This window comes from Lutra lutra, chromosome 1 (assembly GCF_902655055.1).
Source record: "Lutra lutra chromosome 1, mLutLut1.2, whole genome shotgun sequence".
Classification (NCBI taxonomy): Eukaryota; Metazoa; Chordata; class Mammalia; order Carnivora; family Mustelidae; genus Lutra; species Lutra lutra.
Window position 1 is genome coordinate 140,038,404 of NC_062278.1, and position 21,496 is coordinate 140,059,899.

The window sequence follows — 21,496 nt, forward strand, 5'->3', positions numbered from 1 at the left end:
TTACTTCATCAGTCTCCTAGTCAGTCTCACTGTGTTCAATATATTTCCCACACTGCGGTTTAAGTGATTGTCTTAATATGCAAATATGACTGCATCACTTTCCTGCCTAAAACTCCTATTGGACATGTAAGATCTTCTCTGCTTATATTTCTAGCCATATTCCATACCATTTCCTTCCCTTTTGGGATGTCACCACTTTGATAAAACTGAATTAATTCTGTTCACTGTTATCTCTTATTTCTTCATCTTGGGGTTTGTTCTTTCTTTTGGGTGGTACATATCCCTCCTCTTCTTTGCTTTGTTGGGTCCCCCAATAATGGGTCCATGGTCAAAGGAGCGAGACTGATGTAAATCGAAGGTCAAGCAAAGCTTTATTTCATGCCAAGAATCAAGAATCAAACCGACCGTCAAACAGACCGGTCAGGGCCGCCCCTTACAGAGAAGACAACCCCTCCCTGCTTTCCAGACTAACTTTTGTAGAGCAAATGCCATGTGGTTGGGCCTGGCCACACACAGGTGGCTAATTGAATTACAATTCACCTGGTAGTAGCTATGCAAACCAGCCCAGCACCTTGGTAGCTAGGAGACAGTATGCACCCCCACTGATTGAATGTCTCCACCTGACCTGACCCACCCTTGTATTTGGGCCGTTACCTGGGACTGGTTTCCCCGACTTGCTTTTAAGTAAGTTCCCCTAGGAGGGGCAAGGCCAATTTAAGTTTTACTGCATAAACAACAAAATGTCAGTTCAACTGGGGTGGGGCCGCTCTGGCTGAACAGGGCCTTACAGCTTCACTCTTCACTTTGCTCTTTTTGTGAATACTCCTGCTTATACTCTAGATCTCAGAATTATGTTTCTTTATCCAAGAAGATGACCCTGGTACCCTCACATCTCACTCCATCATAAGAGAAAGCCCTCTCTATCTTAAATATTTGTTCTCGTTATCCCCCTTTAAAATGTAAAGTTTTGTTTTCTTCCTCTCTTGTACAATATGTGGCACTGAATTGATGTTTAATATTTTTAAATAAATGAATGGATAAATGGTTGGAGACATGGATGACTTCCCTAGCATCCTTTAATGCTTTTGTTCTTTTCACTTAGATTGCTTCAACTCTGGTTGCTCATTGCATTTTAGTTCATCCTGTCTTCTTGGACATAGCACATGAATTGTAAAAGGGCATAGTCAATCAGATCCCCCCCATACACATTTCTTTTCTGAGTAGTCAATAGAATAAAAGACCAGTAGGGGATTTATAACGTTCTTGATAACTGTGTCTCCCAATGTGTGGCTCTTGGTTTCCTTAATATCACTGATGATGGGGAGATTTCATTCACTTTTGCAGTTCTCACAGAGCCCAAGATTTGGTTGGTGTCCTGTGATTATTTGGTAAATGAAATAATAAGTGGATGCATAATGAATGAAAATCTGTGTCCTAAGGAAAAATACTTGGTATAAATTTTGCTCAAGAGTCCCTTTCTTAAAGGAGAGAACACCAATATCAGCATAAGAAAGCAGGTCATTGGGTTTGGGAGTTGTTGAAATTGCTCCCTGAAGGCATGGGGCTTATGCAATTGCCCTGAAAAACCAATGATTCTTTGCAAATGTTCATGAATTCAGCAACATTCACTTCTAGTGGCTTGGATGCTTAAAACAATTAGCAAGGGAAAAAAACCCTTTGAGAGCTCTACTTTTAATATTTATCCCATCTTTTAAAACTTGATTTAAGACTATTAACAGACACAAATAAGCATTCTTTAAGATATCACTCTCTTCATACAAGCATAAAATTGGAAAGGGCCTTGAAAATTCTCTTGTTCAACCCATCCTCCAACACCATAATTTTATATAACAGATAAGCAAATTGGTGCCCAGAAAACCCAGTGATTTTCCCAAAGCCACACAGTTCTTTTGATGCTACTGGAACTCTAACTTGTTTCCTTGAATAATAATAATAATAAAGAACAATAACTATCATACACTGAGAACTTGCTATGTAAAGTAACACCCCTTATCCACAGAAGATACATTCCAAGACTCCCAATGGATACTTGAAATTGCAAATAGTAAAAAGCCCTATGCAGTTCTTTTCTATACATGCCTAACTATAATAGTTTAATTTATAAATTAGACACAATAAGAGATTAACAGTAAAATAGAACAATTATAACAATATACTATAATAGAAATTATGTGAAGATGGTCTCTTTCTCTCTCAAAATATCTTCATATACTGTACTCATCCTTCTTGTGATGATGTGAGACAATAAAATGCCTATATGATGAACTGAAGTGAGATGAAGGACATAAGCATTGTGGTACAGCGTTAGGCCACTAATAATCTTCTGACAATAGCCAGAAGGAGGATCATCTGCTTCCAGACCACAGCTGACTTTACCTAACTGTAGAAAATAAAACTACAAATAAGGGGGAGCCACTATAAGTGGGAATAGCTAAGCATTATAGCTTTGGGCCTCCTTTCAACAAATGTAATTGTTCCTACAAAGACTGACTTGAACCTAAATTTCTGCCAAAATGTATTGGCATACATAAGGTAGATGCTGAGCACTACTTATGGTTCTGAGATCAAAGTGAAAAGGATAAAATAGTGCATAAAACAAACTGATAGAACTACCTTGTCTTTGGGGCACCTGGGTGGCTCAGTCTGTTAGGCATCTGCATTCAGCTAGAGTCATGATTCCAGAGTCTGGGGTTTAGACCCAGCGTTGGGCTCTCTGCTCCATGGGAAGCCTGCTTCTCCCACTCCCTCTGCCTGCCATTCCCCCTGTTTGTATGCTCCCTGTGCTCCCTATCAAATAAACATATAAAATCTTTAAAAAAAAAATTACTTTGGTCTTCTAATCCTTATAACTCCAAATTATAGTGGCACATTTCAAGATAATTTTATTTAGCCCTTTCCCTGAGTGCCTGCTGAGGGGGAAAAGGGACATTGATGGGAACCTTGAAACCAGGCAAAAGAAAGTTTTGGAAGAAAATTTTGAAACACATGAAAGAGGTGACCCAGGATAGTAAATTGGCAGGTGGGTGTGCTGCAAAATACACTCCAAAGAAGTGGTTGTATGTATTCCATCTCTTCTGACTTCTACCCAGTTTTCTGTAAGGACTAGGGCACAGTACCTGCAGTTGACCCATGCAGTGCTTCACCAGGTGCTAAACTGTCTGTTGGGCAGCCACAAGTCTGCAGTGAAGTCAGGAACAAATGTGTTGATTAACATCTCCATTTGTTGTCATCCAAAACATTCACATTAAAATATCCCCTTTAGTCCCTGCCCACCTCCTCCATATGCACACTGCTAGCAAAGGTAAAAATCACGCTGAAGGTTCTCTTTGAGAGTCCTAAATTCAGCCAGCTTTCTGAGTGAAGACGTTCTTCCTGGGAGGGACATCTCAGTTCTAGGGAAGGGTTAGATAATGCTGTGCAGCAAGCTAGGCTTCTAAGGCAAAGCCACACAGCCCTGAACTCTTCTAGAAAGGTGAATGCATCCCTTAATGAGGTGCAGCTGATGGGGTAATGCAGCAGAGCAGCTGCCCTGAGCAATTCACAGCCTGCAGCCGCAGGGAGCGCAGATCCATGTTCTTAATTCGCTTGCTCTAATTATGCTGAACGGGGAAAAGATGCAAAGCACTCTCCCTTTTGCAGAAAAGCCTTGGAGGTCATCAAGTTTCCCAGTCATTTCAAGAAAACAATAAACTGGGGCAAATCCTATTGAGGAAAAGGAGAGGGGTTTATCCTTGGCAGAGGAGCTAGTATTTTGCAAAAGATGCTCAGGTCTCAAATACTCCTCATTTTCTGATAAAAAGAAATTGTTCATGGATCAGATAACTTGTAATGGCCAACATTTGAGTGAGTAATTACCGAGGATAATGGTCAAAGATAAGAGTCAAAATGATAGGTGTTGTCCACTTGAAAGAAATAACATCTTCTAGAAAAAAAATGGCCAATACATAATATTTGGCCACATTTATTGAATAACATAATATTTGGCCACATTTATTGAATAATTGGACAAATTTTTACTTGTTCAGCCACAAGGCCTCTCAGGGGATTTCTGAATGCTCAAAATATTTAAGTTCCCTTTTCCCAATAAAAACTTGAGGAAATCAGCTTGGTCCTGCAGTCACCTAAGTTGCACATTCTACAGACTTGAAACTGGGTAACTTCTCTCCCTCCCCCGCCCCCAGGTCTGTGACTATCCTCTGGAGCCCCTGGAATCTAAGGAAAAGATCTGATCACACAGACGCAGAGTCAGAGACATGTAAAGGAAGGGTAGTCCTCTGTTCTGCTCCCTAAATGACCCTAATCCATGGGTTTTACAATAATTATGGTTAGCTATGCAGTTTGTGAGTTGAAATGATGAATTCAATACTATTCAACGTGACAAATATTTATTAAGCATCTATTATGCTTCTTTGCTCTCTATTGTGATCATTAAGACCAGAATCTTGCTCTTAAAAAGTTTCTCAACTTACTTGATAATTGAAAATGCACTTAAAACAGTTGTAAAACAATATGAGAGCATCCTAAGTGGTGAAGACCGGAATTACACAAACCCAGGAGGTGGGGGGAAAACAACAGCAGTAGCAACAACAACAATAATAATAAGGGGCCAGAGCCATTGCAGAGGATGTATTTAGAGAATAAGGCTGAGGTCCTAAAGAATTAATGAACTATCAATAAGTGCAGAAAGGGAGGGAGCAATTCCTGGCAAGAAGTAGAATATCCTCAAATTTGTCCTAGTAGACTAAAGGTGATCTCTGAAGAATACTACTTTGTTAGTAATTTCTTGGTAGGTAATGTGCACCTGTTAACAGGGAAGTAAAAATGTATTCTTAAGTAGCTGAGTGCCAGAAAACTGTAAATTTTGGAAGAATTACTCTAGAATTTCTTTGAAATTGTTTTTAAGGTCATAAGAACACATTTTTCTCATGGGTGTTCTCAGCACTTTGTTGAGATTGAAGTGGTGGAAATTTCTCCAAAGTTGTACTGAAAGTGGCCCAAAATCTAATCTTCTTGCACTTATTCTGGTTTTCTTTCTCTCCCTTTTTCCCCCCACCCCTAGGTCCATTCCAGGGATAGTTTCCTCTTATGGAGGCTGTAGCAGATGGAGAAAAATATAGCTATCTCCTGTTTTCACTTTACTGAAAATTTACTGTTTTGACTCCAGTTCTAGTTCTTGAAGCCACCTCATGCAGTATAAGAAATCATAGTTGATTTAGAGCCAAATGAAAACCTCAAGAATAACTCATTACTCTCCAGGAATAAAGCAGTTTCCAGAGGATTTCAGTTTAAATACAAACATGTTACTTCATTCAGTGAATATTAAATGGATGCCTTCTCTGAGCCTTGGAATATGCCATATGAGCTCAAGCTCAAACTTACTAGCAACTAACAGCGCCTAACACCGAGTTTCCTCCCTGAGTGCAACAACCACAGTGGCACAGAATCAAGCATTAGTCTCTTACAATAGGAATTGAAGTCCATAGGTGTGATTTATGAATTTCTGTTAAATATCTTCTGCCAAGATGCTGCTAACTACAAAGGAATTGTAGGATTGGTGGGTCTAGTCCTACACGGTAGAACCCAGGATATGTGGAACAGTAGAGAAGGGTCATCTAAAGAAAATTATTCCTGATTATATGTTTGACTTGAAGCCCAATCTGCTCCCAGTACCCCCAAGTGAATAGTACATTCTTTCTTACATCTGGTTTAAAGCCCAACTGTAGAGTGTGCACATATGTGTCCTGAACATCCCAGAGGAACTTATCACACAGTAGAACCCATAAATGTTATATTTTTAGAGATTAAGAGTACATAAATTACATGCAGCTATCAGGAAGGTTGGGAAGACTAAATCTTTATATGGTCAGTACCATCTACCCTTGCCTGATAGAACAAAATTCAGACAAAGGAAACTATGAGAAAAGAGAAAAAAAATTTTTCCTTTCTTTATGGGTTTTCATCACCAAAAAGGGAATATCAAAATAATTTTAGCTGGCTGATGAAAACACAGGGTGAAATATCCCAGGCAGGGAACTGCACAGCTCAAAGAGAATAAATTTTATAGTTTTCTGCCAATTTTTTTTTCTTTCATTCCTCTTCCCCACAGAAATATTTATGTCTTAGTCATGTACTGGTTGAATAAAATGATCACATGGCCTGCTATTCAGAGCTGGGGTTGTGTGGTCATCTTCTTTGCAAGACAGTCAAGGACAAATTAGGCATGCATTTCTCTTACCAAATTTTGACAATCTAGATATTTGGTGGCAGCAGAAGAAAAGGTCTGCTGATGGATGCTTTGAGTAGAAGAGACTGTTTTCAATGCCAAGAGCCTTACAGAGTTAGGTATCTAGAATTATTTGTCCTATTGCTTCCTTCTTGCTTCTTTTACATCAGTGCTATTAAAATCTAGCTAATAACCAGTTTCATTTGGAAAACATTCTTTTGGGGGGGCATTTTTCTTAAATGTGTGTGTTCTCAACCTCCACTTTAGATTTTGTGAATAAGAAATTCTCAGGGTAGGTAAGAATAACCTAGAGTTTCAAGAAAATTTCCCAAGTATTTCTAATGATCACCAAAGTTTTATATCCATAATCTGAGGTAATAAGACTTTAACTGGAGGGGGTCACCTACTCAAGGCTAGAGCTAAAACAGGATGCTTCAAAAAAAAAATTCTCTTTGTTGCTATGTGAATATGTGGAAGGTTCTGGAGTAAATGAGCAAGTTAGTCCTCCGTTTATTTTCTTAAGAGTACCAGTGATCAGCCACACACCTCTTGAAACAGCCATTAATTGCTGCTTTGGTTATAACAGAAACTCTTAAAAACTGCTGAACAGGAAGGAACGATCTTTCCTTTCACAACAAACACAAAGGGCTTGAAAGAACTCCATCCTAGATAATAGAAGAGGACATTTTCCCCTAGAAACACTACAGTTAGTAGACTCTTACATGCAGAGGTGGAGATGTCATTTGGATAATTTTTAAACATTTTTTACAGTTTTGAAAAAAATTAGTTTTAGGTGTCCAACACCATGATTTGACAACTCTATATGATGCTATGATCACCGCAAGTGTAGCTATCATCTGTCACCATTCAATGCCTTTGCAATACTTACTATGGACTGTATTCCCTATGCTGTACCTTTAAGCCCCATAACTTGTTCATTCCACAACTAGAAGCCTATACCTCCATTCCCATTTACCCATTTTGCCTATCTCCCCATCCTATTCCCGCTGGCAACCACCAGTTGATTCTCTGTATTTATGGGTCTGTTTCTGCTTTGGTTTTTTGTTCAGTTGTTTTATTTTTTAAATTCCATAAATAAGTAAAATCTTGGGCGCCTGGGTGGCTCAGTGGGTTAAGCCGCTGCCTTCGGCTCAGGTCATGATCTCAGGGTCCTGGGATCGAGTCCCGCATCGGGCTCTCTGCTCAGCAGGGAGCCTGCTTCCCTCTCTCTCTCTCTCTCTGCCTGCCTCTCTGTCTACTTGTGATCTCTCTCTGTCAAATAAATAAATAAAATCTTTAAAAAAAAATAAGTAAAATCTTATGGTATTTGTCTTTCTCTGTCTTACTTATCTCAACGTGGTATCTTTTAGGTCCTTCCATGTTGTTGCAAATGGCAAGATCTCACTAAATTTTTTCGGCTGAGTAATATTCCCTTGTGTACACACACTGCTCCCCAAATCTTCTTTATCCATTCATCAATGGACATTCAAGTTACATGCACATAATGGCTATTATGAATAAGCTATGACAAACACAGGGATACATAGATCATTTTGTGAATTAGTGTTTTTGTTTTCTTTAGGTAAAGACCCAGTGGAGAATTATTGGACTCTATAGTTATTCTATTTTCAACTTTTTGAGGAACCTCTATACTGTTTTCCAAGTAGTTTCACCAATTTACATTTCTCCCAACAGTGCTTTAGTATTTCTTTTTCTTCACTTCCTCTCTAACTTATTATTTTTTGTCTTTTTCTATCCGTTACAGGTATAAGGTGATACCTCATTGAAGTTTTGATTAACATTTCCCCAATTAGTCATGTTCACCATCTTTTCATGTGTCTGTTGGCCATCTGTATGCAATCTTTGGAAAAAGTCTATTAAGGTCCTTTGCCCACTTTTAAATTGGATTGTTGTTTTTGTTTAGTGTTGACTTGTGTAAGTTCTTTACAATAATTTTGGATGTTAACTCCTTATAGGATACATTATTTGCAAATATCTTTTCCCATTCAGTAGACCGCCTTTTCATTTCATTGATGTTTCTATGCTGTGCAAAAGCTTTTTTATTTTTGTGTATTTCCAATACTTTTTTTGTTTTTGTTTCCTTGTCTGAGAGGACATATCTAGAAAAACGCTGCTATCCAAGAGGATACTGTCTATGTTTTCATCTGGGAGTTTTGCAGTATTAAGTCTCCTGTTTAGATTGTTAATCCATTTCGAGTTTATTTTTGTGTATGGTGTGGGAAAGTGGTCCAGTCTCATTCTTTAGCATGTAGCTGTCCAGTTTTCCCCAGCACTGTTTAATGAAGAGACTATCTTTTCTCCACTGTGTAGTCTTGCCTTCTTTGTAGTAGATTAATTGACCCTAAAAGCATGGGTTTATTTCTGGGCTCTCTACTCTGTTCCATTGATCTATGTCTGTTTTGTGCAAGTTCCATACTGTTTTGATTACTACAGCTTTATAATATACCTTGAAATCTGAGATTGTGATACCTCCATGTTTATTGTTCTTTCTCAAGATTGACTTGGTTATTCAGGATCTTTTGTGGTTCCATACAAATTTTAAGATTACTTGTCCTGGTTCTGTGAAACATGCTATTAATATATTGGTAGAGATTTCATTGACTCTGTAGATTGCTTTGGTTAGTGTGGACATTTGTAATGATATGATCTTCCCAATCTGTGAGCTTTATGGCTCTATTTTTTTTGTGTTGTCTTCAATTTCTTTCATCAATGTTTTATAGTTTTAAGAGAACAGATCTTTCACACCCTTTTTTAAAGTTTATACCTAGGTATTTTATCATTTTTGGTACAATTGTAAATGGAATTATTTACTTGTCTTTCTTCTACTTCATTATTAGCATATAGAAACCCAACAAATTTCTGCATATGAATTTTGTATCTTGAAACTACTGGATTTATTAATTCCTTCTATCGTGTTTTTGGTGAAATCTTTAGGGTTTTCTATGTAGAGTAAAATGTCATTTGCAAATACTGACAATTTAACATTTTCCTTACCAGTTTGTGTGCCTTTCATTTCTTTTTCTTATATGATTGCTGTGGCCATTACTATGTTGAATAAAAGTGATACAAGTAGACATTCCTGTCTTTTTTCTGATCCTAGAGAAAAGTTTTTAGTTTTTCACAATTAACGTTGATGTTGGTGTGGTTTTTATGTATATGGCTTTTATTGTGTTTGGGTGTGTTCCCTCTAAATCCATTTTGTTGAGAATTTTTATCATACATAGATATTGAATTTTGTCACATTTCTTTCTACATCTATTAATATGATCATTTGGTTTTTATCCTTCATTTTATTAATGTGGGGTATTGCATTGATTGATGTATGAATACTGAGCCATCCCCAGAGTAACTTCCTCTTGATTCTCTTGATTGTGGTAAATTATTCTTTTTAATGTGTTATTAAATGTGCTTCACTAATATTATTTTTTGAGGATTTTTATATATATGGCCATCAATGATTTTGGCTTATAGTTTTCTTTTTTTTTTTGAAATGATTTTGTCTGGGTTTGGTTTCAGTGAAATGCTGGCCTCATGAAATTAATTTAGAAGCTTCCTCTTCTATTTTTTGGAACAGTTTGCGGAGAATAGGTATTAACTCTTTTTTAAACGTTTGCTGGAATTCACCTGTGAATCTGTCTGGTCCTAAGCTTTTATTTGTTGGAAGTTTTTTGATCCTGATTCAAACTCATTGCTAGTAATTAGTCTGTTGATATTTTCTATTTCTTCTAGGTTCAGTTTTGGAAGATGGTGTTTTCCTAGGAATTTACACATTTCTTCTAGATTGTCCAATCTGTTGGCATATAATTTTTCATAGTAATCTCACAGTTTTTTGTATTTCTGCAGTACTGGTTGTTACTTCTCTTTCATTTCTGATTTTATTCATTTGGCTTTTCTCTTTTCTTTGATGAGTCTGGATAAGTTTATCAATTTTGTCTACGTTTTGAAAGAACAAGCTCATGGTTTCATTGATCTCTTTTCTTTTTTTCTTTTTTCCTTTTTCTTTTTTTTAGTCTATTTCATTTATTTCCACTCTGATCTTTTATTATTCCCTTCCTTCTATTGGCTTTGGGCTTTTTGTTGTTCTTTTTCTAGTTCTTTAGGTTTAAGGTGAGATTATCTATTTGGGATTCTTATTTCTTGAGTTAAGCCCATATGACTATAAATTTCTCTCTTAGAATTGCTTTTGGTGCACCACAGATTTGATCCCTTGTGTTTCATTTTCATTTTCTTCCTTATAATTTTCTCTTTGATATCTTTATTGACCTATTTGTTTTTTAGAAACATGTTGGTTAACCTCCACATGTTTCTGTTTTTTTTTTTTTTTTTTTAGTTTCTTTCTTACAATTTATTTCTAGGTTTATACTGTTTTGGGCAGAAAAGATGCTTGATATAATTTGTATCTCAAATGTATTGAAGCTTGTTTTGTGGCCTAACATGTGATCTGTCTTGGAAAATCCTCCATGTACACAATGCAAAGAATGTGCATTGTGTTGTTTTTGGATGGAATATTCTGTATAAATCTACTAAATTTATTGGCCTGGTGTATTATTCAAAGACACTGTTTTCAATTTTCTGCCAGAACGATCTATTCGTTGATACAAATGTAGTGTTAAAAAGTCCCCTATTGCTATTTTATTACTATCAGTTTCTTTCTTTATGTCTAATAGTTGCTTTATGAAATTAGGTGTTCCAGTGTTGAGTGCATAGATATTTACAATTGTTATATTCTCTTTTATCATTAACATAATGAAGCTTTTATCATTATGTAAAGCTCTTGTCTCTTGTTACAGTCTTCCTTGTAAAAGTCCTTATATATTGGTATAAGTTTTGATATACTGGCTTCTTTTTTTTCAATTTCATTTGAATGAAATATCTTTTTCCATTTTTCATTTCAGTATATATGTATCTTTAGTCTAAAGTGAGTCTCTGGGACACCTGGGTGGCTCAGTCAGTTAAGTGTCTGCTTTCAGCCCAGGTCATGATCTCAAAGAGTCCTGGGATTGAGTCCTATATTGGGCTCCCTCCTTGGCAGGGGAACCTGATTCTCCCTCTCCCTCTGCTGATCCCCTTCTTGTGCTCTCTCTGTCAAATGAATGAATAAATATCTTTAAAAAAAATAAAGTGAGTCTCTTGTAGACAGCATATAGATGAGGTTTTTTTTGTTTTTTGTTTTTGATTTTGTTTTAATCCATTCAACTACTCTGTCTTTTGATTAGAACATTTAGACCACTTACATTAAAAGTAATTATTGGTAAGTAGGCATATATTCCTATTTTATTCTTCCCTATTCCTTTCTTTTCCTCTTGTACTCATCCCTTGTGATTGATGACTTTTTGTAATGTTATGTTTGACTTTCTTTATCTTTATTTTTCTTATGTATCTACTATAGCTTTTTGTGTCTTTGGTTACCATGATATTCATATATAACATTCTAAGTATATAGCAGACTATATTAAGTTGATGGTGGCTTAAGTTTAAACATATTCTGAAAGAACTCATTTTTACTCCCCTCCATATTTTATGTATATGTTACATTTTACATCTTTTTCTTTTGTGAGTCCCCTAACTTAACTAATTATAGATATAAAAGACTTTCATACTCACTTTCAATCAAAGTGATTGCTTTACTATTTTTACTGTTTACTTTCTTTTACTCGTGAGTTTTTTCTAAGTATGTCCTTATTTTCTTCTTTTTTTTTTTAAAGATTTTATTTATTTATTTGACAGAGATCACAAGTAGAGAGGCAGGCAGAGAGAAAGAGGGAAGCAGGCTCCCTGCTGAGCAGAGAGCCCGATGCGGAACTCGATCCCAGGACCCTGAGATCATGACCTGAGCCGAAGGCAGCGGCTTAACCCGCTGAGCCACCCAGGCGCCCAGTCCTTATTTTCTTCTTAAAGAAATACCTCAAACATTTCTTGTAAGGCCAGCTTAGTGGTAATAAACTCCTTTAATTTTAGTTTGTCTGAAAAATTTTTTCTCTCTCCTTCAATTCTTACTGATACCCTTGCCAGGTAGAATATTATTAGGTGTAGGTTTTTTTTTTTTTTTTTTTTTTTTTTTTCCTTTCAGCATTTTGAATATATATATCATGCCACTCTCTTCTGGCCTGCAGTTTTTGCTGAAAAATAGCTAATAGCCTTATGCAGTTTCTCTTATACATGACTAATTCCTTATCTCTGAATAAGGCTTTTAAAATTCTCTTTATGTTTGCCATTCTAATTATTATGGGTCTTGGAATAGACATCCCTGGGTTCATCATCTTTGGAATTCTCTCTGCTTCCTGAACCTGGATACCTGTTTCCTTCCCCAGATTAAGGAATTTTTTAGCTATTATTTCTTCAAATAAGCTTTCTGCCCCACTCTCTCTCTCTCTTCTCTTGAGACACGTATGGTATAAATGTTTGCTTGTTTGATGTTTCCCAAGAGATCCCTTAACCTATCCTCTTTATTTTACTTTTTGCTTTTTGCTCTCAGCTTGGGCACTGTTCATTACCTTATTTTCCAGATCACTAATCCATCTTCTGTAGTCTCTCATATGATGTTGATTCCCTCAGTGTAGTTTTCATTTCAGTTATTTTATTCTTCAACTGTGATTGGTTCTTTTTAAATATTTTCTCTCCTTTTTTTAAGTTCTTGCTAAGCTCATCTACTTTGTTCTCTGGTCTGATGAGCATCTTTATGACCATCACGTTGACCTCTCTATCAGATTGACTGATTATCTCCATTTCATGTAGCTTTTTCTGTGGTATTGTCTTGCTCTACTGTTTGGAGTGTATTCCTGTTTTTCATCATTTTGCTTGACTTTCTATGTGGTTTTTTCCCCCCCCCTATAAATTAGGCAGAACAACTACTTCTCATAAACTTGAAGGGATGATCTTGTATATGGTCATTTCTCATGTAGTCTATGTGTACCTGGTGACTTTGGCTGGCTGGCTGGAGATGTGCATGTGGTAGGCAGAGGTCTTGGGGCACTCTGTGGTAACTTGTTGGGATAGCCAGAGCTAAACAAGCCTGTGTTCAGACTTGGTTTGTCCCAAGGGTCTCCATGCAGGGTGTGTCCTGCTTGGACAGCTAAAGCTGAGGTGGGTGCAAACTGGGGTGTCCTGTTCTCTCTGCACAAAGTGAATCCTAGCAGGACAACCAGAATTGAAGTGGATGCAAGCCAGTTGGTCCTGGAGTTTTCCATGAAGATGTTCTGGTAGGACAGCCTACCCTGAGGTGGATGCAGGCTGGAATGTCGCTGGGTGCTTAGAGCAGAGGGCACATTGGTGACTGGAACCTAGGTAGTGTATGGGCTTGGGGTCCCAGGACATTCAGTATGTGGGTACCAGGGAAGCTGGTGCCAAAGCAGTGTGCTAGCCAAGGGCGTTCAGAGGTGTTTTGCATAGAGGGCACACTGGCAGGATAGCTAAAGCTGAAATGGATATAAGTCAGGGTGTCCCAGTGTGCACAGTGCAGGAGCATCCTCAAAGAACAACTGAAGCAGGGTCCAGAAGGGTGGTCCTGGAGTACTCTACACAGGGGGAACTCCAACAGGATGGCTAGAAGCTGAGCCTAGGTGCATACAATGGTCTCAAGTGTTCCACAGCAGGGGACCACCCTGGTGGGTGCCTAGAGTCACATCAGGCATGAGCCAGAAGGTCTTAGAGTGCTCTGCACAAGTGATGCCCTGGCAATTAATCCAGAGTGAAGTGGTGGGTATCGGAAGTGTTCTAGGTGCTCTGCACCTGTGTTATATTTCTGAGACCACTGGAGCTGTGGTGAGCACTGATGAGGCTGTCCAAGTGTGTGCCATACTGGGACTACCTTATAAGGATGGCTGTAGCTGGGGGTGGGGGCAGGGGCCCAGGGTTCATTAAGGTGGTAGGCCAGCCAGGGCATTCAGACCTGCTCCCATCTGCAACCAGTAGGGTGGAGAAGGAACATAAGCAGTGGTGTTTGCCAGGTCCTCCTACCGAGAGAGGATCCAGCATTCTCCACTTATTTGATGGAGTTCTCACACTGGATCCTTTACATTCTTGTTGCTATTTTATTGTATTTTATTATTTTATTTTAAGATTTTATTGGTTTGAGAGAGAGAATTACAGAAATCACAAGCAGAGGGAGAAACAGGCTTCCCAGTGAGCAATCTGGGACTCGATCCCAGGACCCTGGTATCATGACCTGAGCCAAAGGCAGACACTTAACCCACTGGGCCACCTAGGTGTCCCTGCTATTTTATACTATGGCTTTTTTTCTGTGCCCAGGGCCTTTCAGACTGGTGTGGAATAGGGGCCCAACTATGGCACACAGACCCTGCTCCTATCTGCAGTATCAAGGTGGAGACAGAACATAAATAATGATGCTCAGCAGCCACTGCAACCCAGTAAGAGTTCCATCAGCTTCCAACCCAATTGGCAGAGTTCTAGGGCTGATTTCTTTGAATTCTAATTGCCCCTTTAAGCCACAGGTTTTTTTTCATGCCGGAGGCAGACAAATCTCATAGTCTCTCAGTACTACCTTTCCCCACTACAGTTTGCAGCATCAGGGTGTTGGGGGTTCCCTTTGTTACCATATCTTCATCTGTCTTACCATTCTTTATGTGGTTTCTCTATCTTTAATTGTGCAGAAGCTGTTCAGTCAGCCCTCAGTTCTTCTTCAGGAGTAATTGTTCTATAATTAGGTACAGATTTGGTGTGTCTGTGCTGATGATGAATTCAGAATTTTCCTACATTTTCATCTTGGACCAGAAGTTCAATCTTTTTTCATTTTTATTGAAAAATAATTGGCATACATCACTGTATAAGTTTAAGGTGTACATCATAAAGGTTTGATTTACATACATTGTACAATGATTACAATAGAGTTAATATCCATCCTCTCCTATAAGTACAATATTAACAACTTTCCTGTATGTCCTGCAGCAGTGTTAATTATAATTATCATGTACATTATATGCCTAGTACCTATTTTTTTCTTGTAACAGGAAGTTTGTACATTTTAACCACCTTCTTCCAATTCCCCTCCCTATTCCTCTTACCTCTGGTATCCACAAATCTGATCTATCTATATCTCTATATACACACACACACACACACACATATACACATATATATACATACTCAAATACATACATGTGCAAATACACATACACCACAACTTCTGTATCCATTCACCCATCAATGAGCAAAGAGTGTTTCCATGTTTTGGGCTATTATAAATAATGCTGCTATGAACATGGGGGTACAGATATCCTTTCAGCATCATGTTTTTCTTTCCTTTGGAAATATTCCTAGAAGTAGAATTACTGGATCCTATGGTAGTTCTCTCTTGAGAAATCTCCACACTGTGTTCCATAGTGGCTGTACCAGCTTAAAATCCCATCAACAGTGCATAAGAGTTCCCGCTTGTCCACATCTACACCAACATTAGTTATCTCTTTATCTTTTTCATGATGGCCATTCTAATATGTGAGCGGTAATATCTGATTGTGTTTTTAATTTGCATTTTCCTAATGACTAATGGTTTTGAGCATTTTCTCATGTACTTCTTGGCCATTCATATATCTTCTTTGGAAAAATGTTCAGATCCTTCACCCATTTTTTAAGTTGGATTATTTGGAATTTTTTGCTATTGAGTTGTATCAGTTCTTCATATATTTTGGATATCATTCTTTTATCAGATAGATGGTTTGCAAACAATTTTTTCCATTACTTTGGTTGTTTTTTTTTCTTTGTTGATGGTTTCTTTTGCTGTGCAGATAATTTTCAGTTTGATGTACTCTTGTTAATTTTTTTTTTACTCTTGTTAATTTTTATGTCATTGTTTGTGCCTGTGTGATTTCTAAAAATCATACCAAGACACATTTCAAAGAGCTTTTTTCCTATGCTTTCTTCTGTGAGTTTCATTGTTTCTGGTCTTACATTTAAGTCTCCAAACCATTTCAAGTTAATTTCTGGGAGTGGTGTAAGATAGGGATCAATTTTCATTCTTTTTCTTGTGAATATCCAAATTTCCTAGCACCATTTGCTAAAGAGATTGTGTTTTTTCTATGAACATTTTGGGTCACTTGTCAAATATTAGTTCTTTGTAAATGCTTGTGCTTATTTCTAGGCTCTCAATTCTGTTCCATTTGGTCTATTTGTTTTTATGCCAGTGTCATACTCTTTTAATTACTATGGTTTATTTCATTGCTTGAAATTAGTGTGATGCCTCCTTTTTTGTTCTTTCTCAGGATTTTTTTTTTCCTTTGGCTATTCAGGATCTTTTGTAGTTCCATGTACATTTTAGGACTATCTTTCTCTATTTCTGTAAAAATGCCATTGGAATTTCAATAGGGATCTGTAGATGGTTTTTTGTATTATGGACATTTTAACAATATTAATGGTTCCAATGAATGAACATGAGATATCTTTGCATTTATGTCATCTCCTTTAATTTCATTCATCAGTGTCTTAGGGTTTTTCAGAGTACAGATTTTTAACCTCCTCAGTTATATTTATTTGTAAGTATTTTATTGTTTTTTATGCTATTGTAAATGATTGTTTTATTTCCATTTCAGAAAATTTGTTATTAGTGTATAGAAATGCTACCAATTTTTGCCTGTTAATTTTGCATTCTCTAACCTTATTTTATTAGTCCTAACAGTTTTTTGGCTGAGTTTCAGGATATTTTTTTAAGATTTTATTTATTTATTTCACAGAGATCACAAGTAGGCAGAGAGGCAGGCAGAGAGAGAGAGGAGAAAGAAGGCTTCCCAAGGAGCAGAGAGCCTGATGTGGGGCTCGATCCCAGGACCCTGGGATCATGACCTGAGCCAAAGGCAGAGGCTTTAACCCACTGAGCCACCCAGGTGCCCCCCACCCTTTTTTTAAAGATTTTATTTATTTGACAGAGGATTTTCTATATATAAAATTATGTCATCTGCAAATAGAGACAATTTCACTTATTCCATTCCATTACTGATTTTATATATTTTTACTGTTTGTTTGCTCTAGCTAGGACTTCCAGTATACTATTAAAAACGAGTAGTGAGGGGCGCCTGGGTGGCTCAGTGGGTTAAGCCTCTGCCTTCAGCTCAGGTCATGGTCTCAGAGTCCTGGGATCGAGTCCCGCGTCAGGCTCTCTGTTCAGCAGGGAGCCTGCTTCACCCTCTCTCTGCCTGCTTCTCTGCCTACTTGTGATCTCTCTCTCTCTCTGTCAAATAAATAAAACATTTAAAAAAAAAAGGAGCAGTGAGAGCGGGTGTTCTTGTCTTTTTTCTGATCTTAGAAGAAAAGATTTCAACATATCACCATTGAGTATGATGTTAGCTGTATGCTTGTCATATATGGCCTTTATTATGTTAAGATATGAGATATGTTTCCATCTATGCCTAATTTGTGCTTTTATCGTGAATTAATGTTGAATTTTGTCAAATGGTTTTTCTGCATCTACTGAGATGATCATACAGTTTTCTTTCATTCTATCAGTGTGATGTATCACATTGATTTGTGTGTATTGGACCATCCTTACATTCCAGGGATAAATACCACTTGATCATGGTGAACTGTCTTTTAGTGTGCTGCTGAATTTGGCTTGCTAATATTTAGTTGAGAATATTTGCACATATATTCATCAGGGATATTGTATAGTCTTCTTTTCCAGTAGTGTCCTTATCTGGCTTTGGTATCAGAATAATGTTCATTTCATAAACATAGGTTCTTTGACCATTGGAAGAATTTGAGAAAGATGGCATAAGTTATTTTTATATGATTGGTAAAATTCACCAGCGAAGCCTCCTGACCTTGGGCTTTTCTTCACCAGGAGTTATTACTGAATAAATATCCTTACTTATAATTGGTCTATTCAGATTTTCTAATTCTTCTTGACTCAGTCTTGGTAGTTTATACATTTAAAAAAATTTTTCCATTTCTTCTAGGTTGTCCAGTTTAGTATATATTTGTTCATATTCGCCTCATAATTCTTTGTATTTCTGTGATACCAGTTGTAATGTCTCTTTTTCATTTATACTTTTGATTTTGTTCTCTTTTATCCTTGGTTAGTCTAAGTAAATGTTTGTCTTTTTTTTTTTTTTTTTTTTTTTTTTTTTGGTCTTTTCAAAGAACCAACTCTTAGTTTGGTCAATCTTTTCTATTGTTTTTCTTTCATGAATTTCTGCTTTAATCTTTCTTTATGGTTTTGTTTTGTTTTGGTTTTGCCTTCTGCTAACTTTGGGATTTGTTCTCTGATATGATAGAGGTGTGTTGTTTAAAGCATAAAGTTATGTTGTTTGGGATTTTCCTTGCTTCCTCATATGTAGGAGTTTATTGCTATGAACTTCCCTCTGAAAACTGCTCTTGCTACATTCCATAATTTCAAGGATGTATGGTTCCATTCTTTTTTGTCTCAAGAAACTTATTTTCCGTTTCCATCTATTGTTCTGGAGTGTTGTTTAATTTCTATATATTCTTGAATAATCCAGTTTTTCCTTGTTTCTAGTTTTATGTCATTATGGCCAGAGAATATACTTGGTATGATTTTAATATACTTGAGTTTGCTAAGACTTATTTTGAGACTTACATATAATCTATCCTAAAAAAATGTTCCATGTGAATTTGGGAGGAATATGTATCTTGATGTTGTTAGATAGAATGTTCTGTATGTGTCTGTTAGGTCCAGTTGGTCTATAGTATTTTTTTTAAATCACCTCTTTTCTTAGTGATTCTCTGCCTGGATGATTTAACCATTGTTGAGAGTGGGGTATTGAAGTTCTCAAATATTATTATATTGCTTTCTTATTTCTTCTTTTAGCTCTGTTAGCTTTTGCTTTATGTATTTAGGTGCTCTGATGTCAGGCATGTAAATATTTACCATTTTTTAAATGTACTGACAACTTTTACATGATATAATGACCTTCTCTGTCTCTTTACTATTTTTAAAGTCTATTTTGTCTTAGAGAAGAAAGAAAACACCTCTACTTATTTTCCAGCCCTTCTAGCCAGATGGAGCCAGAAGCTAGTCCCCAGTGGGAGGAGCTATGACTTAGCTCCCTGAGCATAGGCAAACCAGGGTCTAGGACCAGCAAAACTTCTCATTTGAGGACCTGAATTGAGCAGATCTATATCCCAACAAATTTCCTGGTCATTTAGAACCACCAACTTGGTTCTGTAAATGAGCAAAACCACTAGTTGGTGTTACTAATTATACATTGCAGGTATGAGTTTGATCTGTTAATATCTATATGCTGGCTATTGCAAGGCCCTTCCCAGTTCTCCATCGCATTCCCAGTGTGTGAGCCCTTCAGATTTTCCTGCAATATTAGAGCTTCCCACAAAGCAACCCACAACATTGGAGGATTAGAAGCACCCCAGGCTCCCTTTTTCCCCTGGAGGAACTGGAGTCCCATAGGAGACCTCTTCATGTAGTGCTGCAATGACCTGGGCAGGGTAGGGACAATGCAGTCAATGTGTAGCTGCTTCTCCTACCCTTCTAATGCAGGCATTTTTGGTCTCTGGTTTGGGGCGGTGGTTGATTCAGCTTCCCCTGCATGTTCTAAAATTCTTTCAGTGCTGTCTTGTCCATGAATATTTGTTAGTTTTTCTTCTTGTTTGGGGGGGGGGAGAAAATCAGGAATGACTTCTGTCACTATCTTGGTGATATCACTCCTACACAATTTTTCTTATTTAGAAGGTATTATCACTGATTTATTATAAAGAGATACAACTCAGGAATAGCCAGATGGAAGAAGTGCATAGGCAAAGTATATTCTCAGAGTAGGCCACTCTCCCCAGATTTCTATGTGTTTACCAACCCCAAACTTCCATTAGGTTTATGTTGATAAGGATAGCTTATGAGAACTCTATAGGAAAGGAGAAGCTCCTTGACTCTTTTATTTGTGGTCTAATCTGTGTCTGTGTTTGATTGCAGAAGTATGCTCATCCTTCTACGGGAAAGTATCTGTCTTCCACAAATGATCTAAAGAGCTGGGCGCTAGAGATAAGGCTTGTGGCTTGTGGTTCCACAGACATGGAAGGGTACATCATGATCAGAGTGCAAGAGGATACTTCCTTAGAGAGATACTGTCATTTACCAAGATAAGACCTTTCTCATAGCTGGAGTTGCTCTGCTCAAAAACAGTTATTGCATTCATCCCAGTGTTAAGATTGCTTCTGGAAAGACTTCTGCTGACTTAGCCATTAACCCTCATCATAGCTCACCACCTCCAACCTTCTAATCCAAAGTGTCAGCAATGTAGACAGCTATAATTATAATTAATGATGGAAAACCAGTGAATATTCTAGTGTCAAGAGTCACTACACTAAGAGGACTTACCCTCACAGGTTGAGAAATCAGTGTCTACTTGGCAGAAACTAGTCTTGTGGCTCTGCCCTGTTTCAAGCATAGGCAGCAGCCACCTCTGTTTCTGGTAGAAAGCAGTGGGGTCCCAGGGGTCTCAAATCTTCTGCCGAGGTGACTATTCTTTCATGTTTCACTTGGTAGATACAAGGTATTAAAGGTAAGGCAGCAAGAAAACCAGTTAGAAGAGTATGGCAAACAAGATGGATCTGTTTATTCCTGATGGGAAACAATAAAATCATGAACAAACATGGGAAAAATCAGACATGATAATATCACTGTAATTTAGAAAGATGATTAATATCAGCAGCTAGATAGGCTAAATGCAGGACAGAATACTGGAGACAGGAAAATGACTTTCCGAAAGTGGAAAGAAAAAAAAAATGTCACCTGTGTTCAAAATATCTGTCATACAGAAATTTTGCTTTTCTGCAGTTAGACACAAAATATAAATTTTGTATAAGATGTATAATTTCTTTTTAACATTTCTTATATTCACCCTTTAATTTTTTCCTACTATTACCAGTCTAATTAAAAAATGAACTGTATTTTGTACTTGATTTTTCTAGTTTGCCTAGGCCAGCGATTCTCAAAGTGTGTTTTAAATGGCAGGATTATCATCTCGATGCATTGAAGAAAAACCTCTGGGGATGGCATTTAGCAATCCATGTTTTAATGAGTCCTCCAGGTGATTTTGATGCAGGTATAAGTTTGAGAACAACTGAAATGGTTTATGCTATAGTAGTAAACCCCTAAATCTCGAAGCATAATATATCCTTTTTTAAATCACATATACCAAATCTGTTAGGGTGACCTCCACAGTACAGTGTTTTCACAAATGGTGAAAAATTCAAATTCAGTCATCTGAACATGAGACCAAGAGGTCACCTAGACAAAGAGAAATTTAGAGAGTT

The 21,496-nt window shown here is 37.3% G+C and overlaps 1 long non-coding RNA gene across 1 annotated transcript in view; it reads left to right on the forward strand.

The window, feature by feature from the left end:
• The window catches only part of LOC125104944 (uncharacterized), a 76,946-nt gene that overhangs the window by 33,487 nt on the left and 21,963 nt on the right, over positions 1–21,496 (forward strand). The gene's annotated exons all lie outside the window — the stretch shown is intronic.